Here is an 8,626-nt window from a genome sequence, read left to right as displayed (position 1 = left end):
TATACCTGATAGAAAAATTGTGGTGTTAGATAAAGAACAAAAAAAGAATTGAGAAGAGTTTGTTTGCAATTAGAAAAATAGTTTGTAGAAATAGCTAACATAGACCCATTCTGTTACTTAATAATTCCTGTTGAACCATTAAATGTAAGAGATGCTTCCTATGGTCGCCATACAAGTACAATGAAATTAAGGGCTAAATCAGATGGTATTAGCGCAAAAATAATATATATCAGTATGTTTGTAGTCTTCATCCAGCTGTACAATATTATGATTATTCTTAAGCTAAAGATCGTCCAACAAAAATAAAAATCAAAATATTATAATAAAGAATGTTATGGAATGACAAAATGTGAAATATTAACACCTAGAAAATGGCATCATCCTGTTTTACCAGTAGAGATAAAAACCAATAAAAATGAAAAACTGTTGTAGCCATTTTCTATAAAATGCATGGAAGAAAAAATAAATAGACCTAAATGTAATCAGAATAATTAAGACAGGTGTTTTGTTAGTACATCAACAACTGATCAAATATATAATGTGGTAGAAACAGAATTTAGATTTTACAAACATATGGAGTATGGACTTTTGAAAATAAATTGTGTAGAAGAATTTATGAAAATAAATTTAGAGATAAGTACGCATTATTTTGAAACAAAAGAATCACATACAAAAACAGTTAAAGAAGATTTGACTTTTGTATTAGATCTTGATAAAATAAAAGAAAATCCTAGAAAACGTTCTGTTACTAAAATATGCCGAAATTCACTATGGGAAATTTTTGAAATTGACACAATATGAGTAAAGCTGAATATGTCACACACCTACAAACATTTTCGTAAACATTATTGGATGATAGATTAGATAATATAGATGTAAACTTTGTTAATAACAAAATAGTTCAGATTATTATGAAGAAAAATAGCACTGCTGCAAATGTTTCCATAACTTCATTTAATACATGAAAGGCAAGACTTATATGAAATGATTTTTATGCTGGTCCTGTAGTACATACTGATAATTGAAAAGATACAGTAGAAACAGGTAAATGTACTGATGAATTAGGAAATAATTATATCATATGTTAGGCTTCAACATGGCCTAAAAGTGGCTGTTTTGTGAAAAGTGATATGAGTACTGTCTGAAAGATAAAAGGACTTACATTAAACTATAAAAATATTCAAAAGTTGCATGGTGAATCTATGACAAGATTAACAGAAAATAAAGCTGGCGAAAAGATACCAATAAAATACAATCAGATAACAAGAGATGTTAAAACTAAAAGTTTAATGAACAATTAACTTAAAAAAGAAATCTCATTGCAGCACAATAAAAGAATAGTTGTAGAAAATTATGGTGCCCTTCCAGATCAATATTAACTTAAATGTAAAACCATAATATTATCATAAATTGTAAATATATAAATATTCATTATCATTTTTATGCCATAATTAACTGTTAATATGTTATGTATATTAAAATTTATATAAGCTAATTCAACTTTATCATACTGATGAAAATGACGCATTTTAATACACAACTACCTATTAAAATGAAATTCTTTTTTATTATTATATCATCACAACTGTAAATATGTAAATATTCATTTGCATAATTATACCATCATCAACTCTAAATATCTTTTTATTAATGCAATATTTTTCTAAAATATTATAGTCTATAAAATCTAATCCAATGTTATTGTGCTTTTGAAGATGATTGACGCTAATACCAATAGTGCACCCAAGATGACTGTTTACTACTCTATCATGGTTTAATTTATATCAGTCAGTTTTTCTGGAAAACAATCCCATTTTTTCGAGATACTCTGGGTCCGAAATTTCAGAAATGGCAGATCTAGCCATGAAAGGTATGTGAGTTATTGTACCCCCTTATTGCTATCTTCTACTTACGAAAAGAAGCCTTTCACTAAGCCTGCATTTGTTAAAGCATACTGTTGTTAGTGCCCTTTCATCCAAGTAGCATCATAAAAAACGACTACTACTGAATAGACATCGATCACTAGCATGATTTGTCTGGCAACACTGCCCTTAACTCACGTGGCTACTCCCTGTACAACACACTCATGCTCACTAGCAGAGCTCAAGTTGATACTTCGCTATGATACTGTAGAATCTCCAAGGCTATCGCGTGGGTGCAGAAGCAAATATGCTGTCTGACCAGAGACTAGCAATTTTTGCCGACTAGGAACTGAACTGATATTCCTTGATCTAGAGTGCTTCAAAGTATTTGTAGAATAATAAGTGAAGGAAGAGAGATCCCACATGTGTTCGTCCTGTTTTCCTGTCAGGAAACACCTTACACGAAAGCTCTGTATCTTATCATGTAAAATGTGCAACTGGTTTACATGTCAAATATTTACAGAGCTATCAATGCACTGCAGCCAAAAAATAAAATAACTGCTTTGAGTTCCAAGTGAAATAGATTATGAATTGACGCTGCTTTCCCATTTGGATATGTTTTTCAAAGCATGGATTAAGACATGCTTATTCAAATAGTGAAATAGCTTTCAGAATGTTCATGACAATCACAATAACTGCAGCATCTTATTAATGTAGTTTCAGCAAATTAAATATAATAAAAACTAACTAAGCTATCTTCTCCTTAGAATATGACAGAGTTACCATGCAGGACTTAACTGACACTGTCAATGAGTAATTCACTCAAACCATCGAAATACAAAGTTAAATTACTCATACAATTAAAATACCAATTGTGGAATGGAATATTTTCTCAGTTCTTAAGAATAACTCCTTTTTCCCTTTTTCTAATTAATTATTGATGCAGATTTAATAACTTACAAAAAAAAGTCAAATTTTTTCTTTATTACATGTTACACTAAAATCAAGCTACAGGAAATGCAATAAGCAATAGGACAAAAACTTTTTTAATGAATTTAAATTTTGTGTGAAACACACTTCAATATAATTCTTTTAAATAAGGTTTTTCAGTAATGTTTCATTTTTATTAGATCTGTTGTTAAATCTGCATAGAGGAAATTGCAAAAACACACATTTCTTCTGTGTGTGTGTGTGTGTGTGTGTGTGTGTGTGTGTGTGTGTGTGTGTGTGTGTGTGTGGTAGGGGGGAGGAGGGGGGAGGAGGAGGAGGAGGAGGAGGAGGAGAGGGAGGAGGAGGAGGAGGCAGCGGCGCTACTTTGTCATTCCTGTCAGGATGGCAGAATTACTACTTTATGGCTCTGCACCTCAGTACTGCTTCAGACTGTTGAAGCGAACTTCCAAATTTTGATCAGTAAGCTTCAACTTGTGGTGGTACATATCACACAATCTCACAAGTTTAAATGTGTATGATAAAACTTCATCTGTGAAGCAATCAAAGTATTTCTCAACATACTGGTAACAAAAGGCTAGCAATCCAAGCTTACATTTCAGCAATATAATGACCATCTGCACACAGAAAGAGGGCAAGAGTTTCTGCTGCTTGTCTTCTTGCTTGCTAAACGCTACCTTAGCCAGCAAGGTCGCCAGGTTTCTCCCCAACTGAGAACACTTGGAACAATATCCGCAGGATCCTGGAACTATTTCGATATTTTGACGATCTGATGCGGCCATTGGATAGACTTTGGCGCGATATCCCTCAGGAGGGCATCCAACAACTTTGTCAGTTAATAAGAAGCTCTAAAATTGCTCACGTAGGTCCAGAAGTGGATCAACGCATTATTGACTTGCTCACTGATTGTGTTGAACATGAAAGGAGACAAAAGAAAAGAAATGTGATTAATTAACAATTCTTTTTCCTTAGAGTCAAAGTGAAGTTATTCCAACAGTGACCACCTCACATGGAGAAAAGCTGTTCAGTCAAACCTACTGTTTCAACACATGTGGCTGAAAGCATGTCAGTGTCGGTATGATATCAAATCAGGAGTTGGACCTGGTGGTAGTATTTGAAAACCCTCGATTTACTGATATGAAAATGATAATATCCATGACTGAATGGTGTTGACTATGCATTGTGACAATGGAGATTGCACCCTTGTTCAATGTAAACATTCACACTCTATCGGTGGTACTGCGAGATCACACAATCTTTGGAGTGGACTTCCCTGGAACAGTTAAGACATATAACGACAGGGAGAGCATACAGCTACAGAAGCAAACTTTTAAGAATTTAATGTATATCAGGTATGCATTACAGAGTTAGTTACAGTGTTGGATAAGATGGCAGCCATATGTCCATCTATTCTCTGACACCACACATAATCTACTGGAATCAGCTCCCCAAACTCTCCACGTAATTAGCAGAAATCATAGCTCCACTCTATGATACATGCTGTGCATTTATATTTTGTTTGAGCCAACAGATGTTAAAGTAACCTCTGGCGTGCCACGGAGTTTTATGGGACCATTGCTTTTCACAATGTATATAAATGACCTAGTAGATAGCGTTCAATGCGGCTTTTCGCGGTTGATGCTGTAGTATACACAGAAGTTGCAGCATTAGAAAATTGTAGCGAAATGCAGGAAGATCTGCAGCGGATAGGCACTTGGTGCAGGGAGAGGCAACTGACCCTTAACATAGACAAATGTAATGTATTGCGAATACATAGAAAGAAGGATCCTTTATTGTATGATTACATGATAGCGGAAAAAACATGGTAGCAGTTACTTCTGTAAAATATCTGGGAGTATGCGTGCGGAACGATTTGAAGTGGATTGATCGTATAAAATTTATTGTTGGTAAGGCGGGTACCAGGTTGAGGTTCATTGGGATAGTCGTTAGAAAATGTAGTCCATCAACAAAGGAGGTTGCTTACAAAACACTCGTTCGACCTATACTTGAGTATTGCTCATCAGTGTGGGATCCGTACTAAATCAGGTTGACGGAGGAGATAGAGAAGATCCAAAGAAGAGCGGCGCGTTTCGTCACAGGGTTATTTGGTAACCGTGATAGCGTTACGGAGATGTTTAGCAAACTCAAGTGGCAGACTCTGCAAGAAAGGCGCTCTGCATCACGGTGTAGCTTGCTGCCCAGGTACCGAGAGGGTGCGTTTCTGGATGAGGTGTCGAATATATTGCTTCCCCCTACTTATACCTCCCGGGGAGATCACGAATGTAAAATTAGAGAGATTCGAGCGCGCACAGAGGCTTTCAGACAGTCGTTCTTACCGCGAACCATACGCGACTGGAATAGAAAAGGAAGGTAATGACAGTGGCATGTAAAGTGCCCTCCACCACACACCTTTGGGTGGCTTGCGGAGTATAAATGTAAAGGCAGAGGTAGAGGTACCCATATATCCTCAAGAAATTGTCTTTGATAGTGCAAAGCTTGCTATCTCTTTTGAACAGGATAATCGGAATTTAAAGCATATTTATCAAGCATATGTAGGAACCGACATATCATTCCATTAATTCATTATTATACGCAGGGGTTGATGGAATAATTCAAAATATGGATAAATTTGCACGTGTGTTGCACACTTATTCTGTCGTCATCCACATTAAATTAATGAAATGCCTTAGTGAGGTGGTTGCTAGAAGTGCTGAGGTGTTGGAGCAGATGAACTCTAGAATTCAGTAATGTGAACTATATGTCAGTGAGGCGATTGAAGAAGTCAACACTAAAGTAACATATGCTTGGCTATATTAAGGCTATAGCTCAGGCACTTGTCTGCCATCACCATCAGTAGTCTAAGAGAATATGTAAATAGTACAAATCTCAAAAAAGGTTTAGTATGCAGCAGCACATTGATGACTAAATAGAAAATGATTAAAGCACAGAAAGCAATTCGACAGAAATTACGATTGTCAAAATTAGAGCTGTTCCAACGAGATCACTCTCTATCCGCAACGTTAACACCAGTAACTGAAAGTCCGAAAAGGCTGTCAAACACTATGGATGGAGGTAGGAAAGAAGAAGACGAAGGAGAAAAAGAGGAAGACGAAGGAGAAAAAGAGTGAGTCTGTGTTATTACTGATTACATTAACTGTCGCAGTTTTGTTGAGTTAGGCACCTACATAAATGGTGACTACTTTAATCAACACTCTAAACAATTTAAGTATTTCTAAACAAATTAGAAAAGTTAATGAGCTAGAGATAAAGGTATTATATAATATTACGGACTGTGAATATTTAAATACCAGATTTGGAGAACGACATTGTCTAGAACTTAATAATGATTTTAAAGTTATCTAGCTCTAGGTGATAGGGTTCAAATGGCTCTGAGCACTATGGGACTCAACATCTGAGGTCATCAGTCCCCTAGAACTCAGAATTACGTAAATCTAACAAACCTAAGGACATCAACCACATCCACGCCCAAGGATGGATTCGAACCTGCGACCGTAGCAATCTTGCAGTTCCAGACTGAAGCATCTAGAAACGCTCAGCCAGGTGCTAAGGGAATTAATATACTAGATACGGCATGGGAGATGCACGATATTGCTTAAACCACAAATGAAGATCGTTGCATTGCTGACCAAATATTAGCTGATAAAGGCAAGCAGATACATCGAAGAAAGGACAGTAGTATAGGACAATATTTTGCTGCATTTCTGGTAGATCAGGTTATGCATTCCAAACTTAAATTGGATGTGGGAAGAACTTTTAGGCAAATTATGATGCAGCTTATTGTACACAAAAGAAAAAACTATGATTTACTTAAAAATTACATCTGTCAGCGGTGGCTGGGGCGAAAGGTGCCTTGAAGCAGAAAGGAGGCAGAAAAATTCCTGTTAAAACTCCTAGGGTTTTGCCAATACCTAAGACATGTGGCGAATAATTCCCTTTCTAATCCCTATATTTGCTGTTCTGTCAGCTCATTAGCAGGAGGAGCTGCTGCCATAACTCAAACAGTAAAGAATGCATGACAGACAAAGAAGAAACTACAAGATGCTAAAATACATAATATTGTCATTGCTATCAGAAAAGGACTGTATTTAAACCTATATAGCAATACTACTAGTAATATGCCTTACAAACGTAAATCCCTTGAAGTCGTCATAAAACTCAAAATTCGAAGATTTCACAGTGTGTTTATGCATGATACATTGCCAAAGATAATGTGGAAATCCAATTAATGTGGGTTTGTCAGTTTAGATATTGTGAGTAAGTGTGAGACTCACTGTGTTGCGAGTGTTACAAAAACCGGGATACCATCTACTACTTTGATTCATTCGGCGATTTAAGATCACCAGAAGAATTGTGCCATTACTTCACTAACCGGAATCAAGTGTTACATAATTTTCGAAGCTAGCAACACTTCAGTTCCTGTCTCTGTGGTCACCCATGTCCACTGTTTGTCCTGACGACTGCATAAAAATAAGGAACATGCGCTTCACAGCATTTGAGGTTTAGATGTGGTGTTGTACACACTAACTTCAAAAAAATGTTCATCTACATTAAAAGCGTACTACTTTCCTCCAATAGATCTACGCAAAGGGGAGTGGAGTATTGCATTGAAAGGTCTTGAAGCATGTAACAGAACAGGAAGTGCACAGACGCAAACAATAAACTGCATCTAGGAAACGGGGAAGTTGTGATAATGACTCCTCACTCCTACGGAATTGACAATTTAAATGTATATATAAAACGATTTGCAAAAGGGTTTGAGTTACGTGCAAAAATTAATGCGTTTGAAGCAGGAATAAATATAATGAAAGAGATAGTAGACTTCTACCACAAAGATTCAATAGGACCACTACAAGATTTCTCGAGGGTTCCAGTGCTATAGCATAATAGTGATAAATATTTCAAGTCGAAATAGTAAGTTGATATATTTCCAGTCAGTCTGAGTCCTGTAGAGTGTAATATCACAACGAACTGATTCCTTAAAGACAGTTTAATACATACTATATACAGATTGTTTCCTCCAGTAGGTCCAGCTTACAAAATTGTTGAGGTTTCCAGCATTCCATTATACTTCCCAGTAACTGTTCAGACATTAGACCATCTCAAGCTGAATAATATAGATCAGAATGCGAATCTAGTCGAGTTTCATGATGAGGAAAAGATAGTACATCTTCATCTGAAGTTGCATCGTGTGCATAAAGCATAAATACATTGCACACAACCATTAAAAGTCCACTTTACAGAGGAAGCAGAACGTGATAACATGCGAGAATTGCGAGTTTCTTAAATCCATAGGATTGAAACCTCGCAATGGTGTTACTTGATATAGCAACTCCAGTATGATGAGCATGTTATTAGCCAGGAAACTTTTTTCCCACATACCTTTTGCCTCACCGATGTTTAATAATAATGGTGAGGTAAGAATTCTCATTCAAAATAGAGATAGGTTAACAATTCCAAGCAACAGCTTCCTTGGACAGAGCACAAGACTCCAAAGACCGTAGGTGACACATCACTAAACAAGCCCAGCAGCAGTGGATGTAGGACCAAACAACTCAGCGCTGCCCTGATGAAAAGTACAACACCAGAGGCCTGCCCCAACTGGCGAGTCTTTCACAAAAAATGTCCAAGATTACCAGAGGATGGTTAAGGAGGCAGCAGTTGGCGGATAGAACACCTGGTGCGTTGAGGAAATGAAGCACATTATTGGACGACGCGTATGACACCAGACGATGGAGCAAAGGTGGAGCGTCTAGCACCATGGATCAGTTCCACCCTATCCTTACCATAAACCTTAA

This window comes from Schistocerca gregaria, chromosome X (genome assembly GCF_023897955.1).
Source record: "Schistocerca gregaria isolate iqSchGreg1 chromosome X, iqSchGreg1.2, whole genome shotgun sequence".
Classification (NCBI taxonomy): domain Eukaryota; kingdom Metazoa; phylum Arthropoda; class Insecta; order Orthoptera; family Acrididae; genus Schistocerca; species Schistocerca gregaria.
This window is presented reverse-complemented; position numbering follows the sequence as displayed.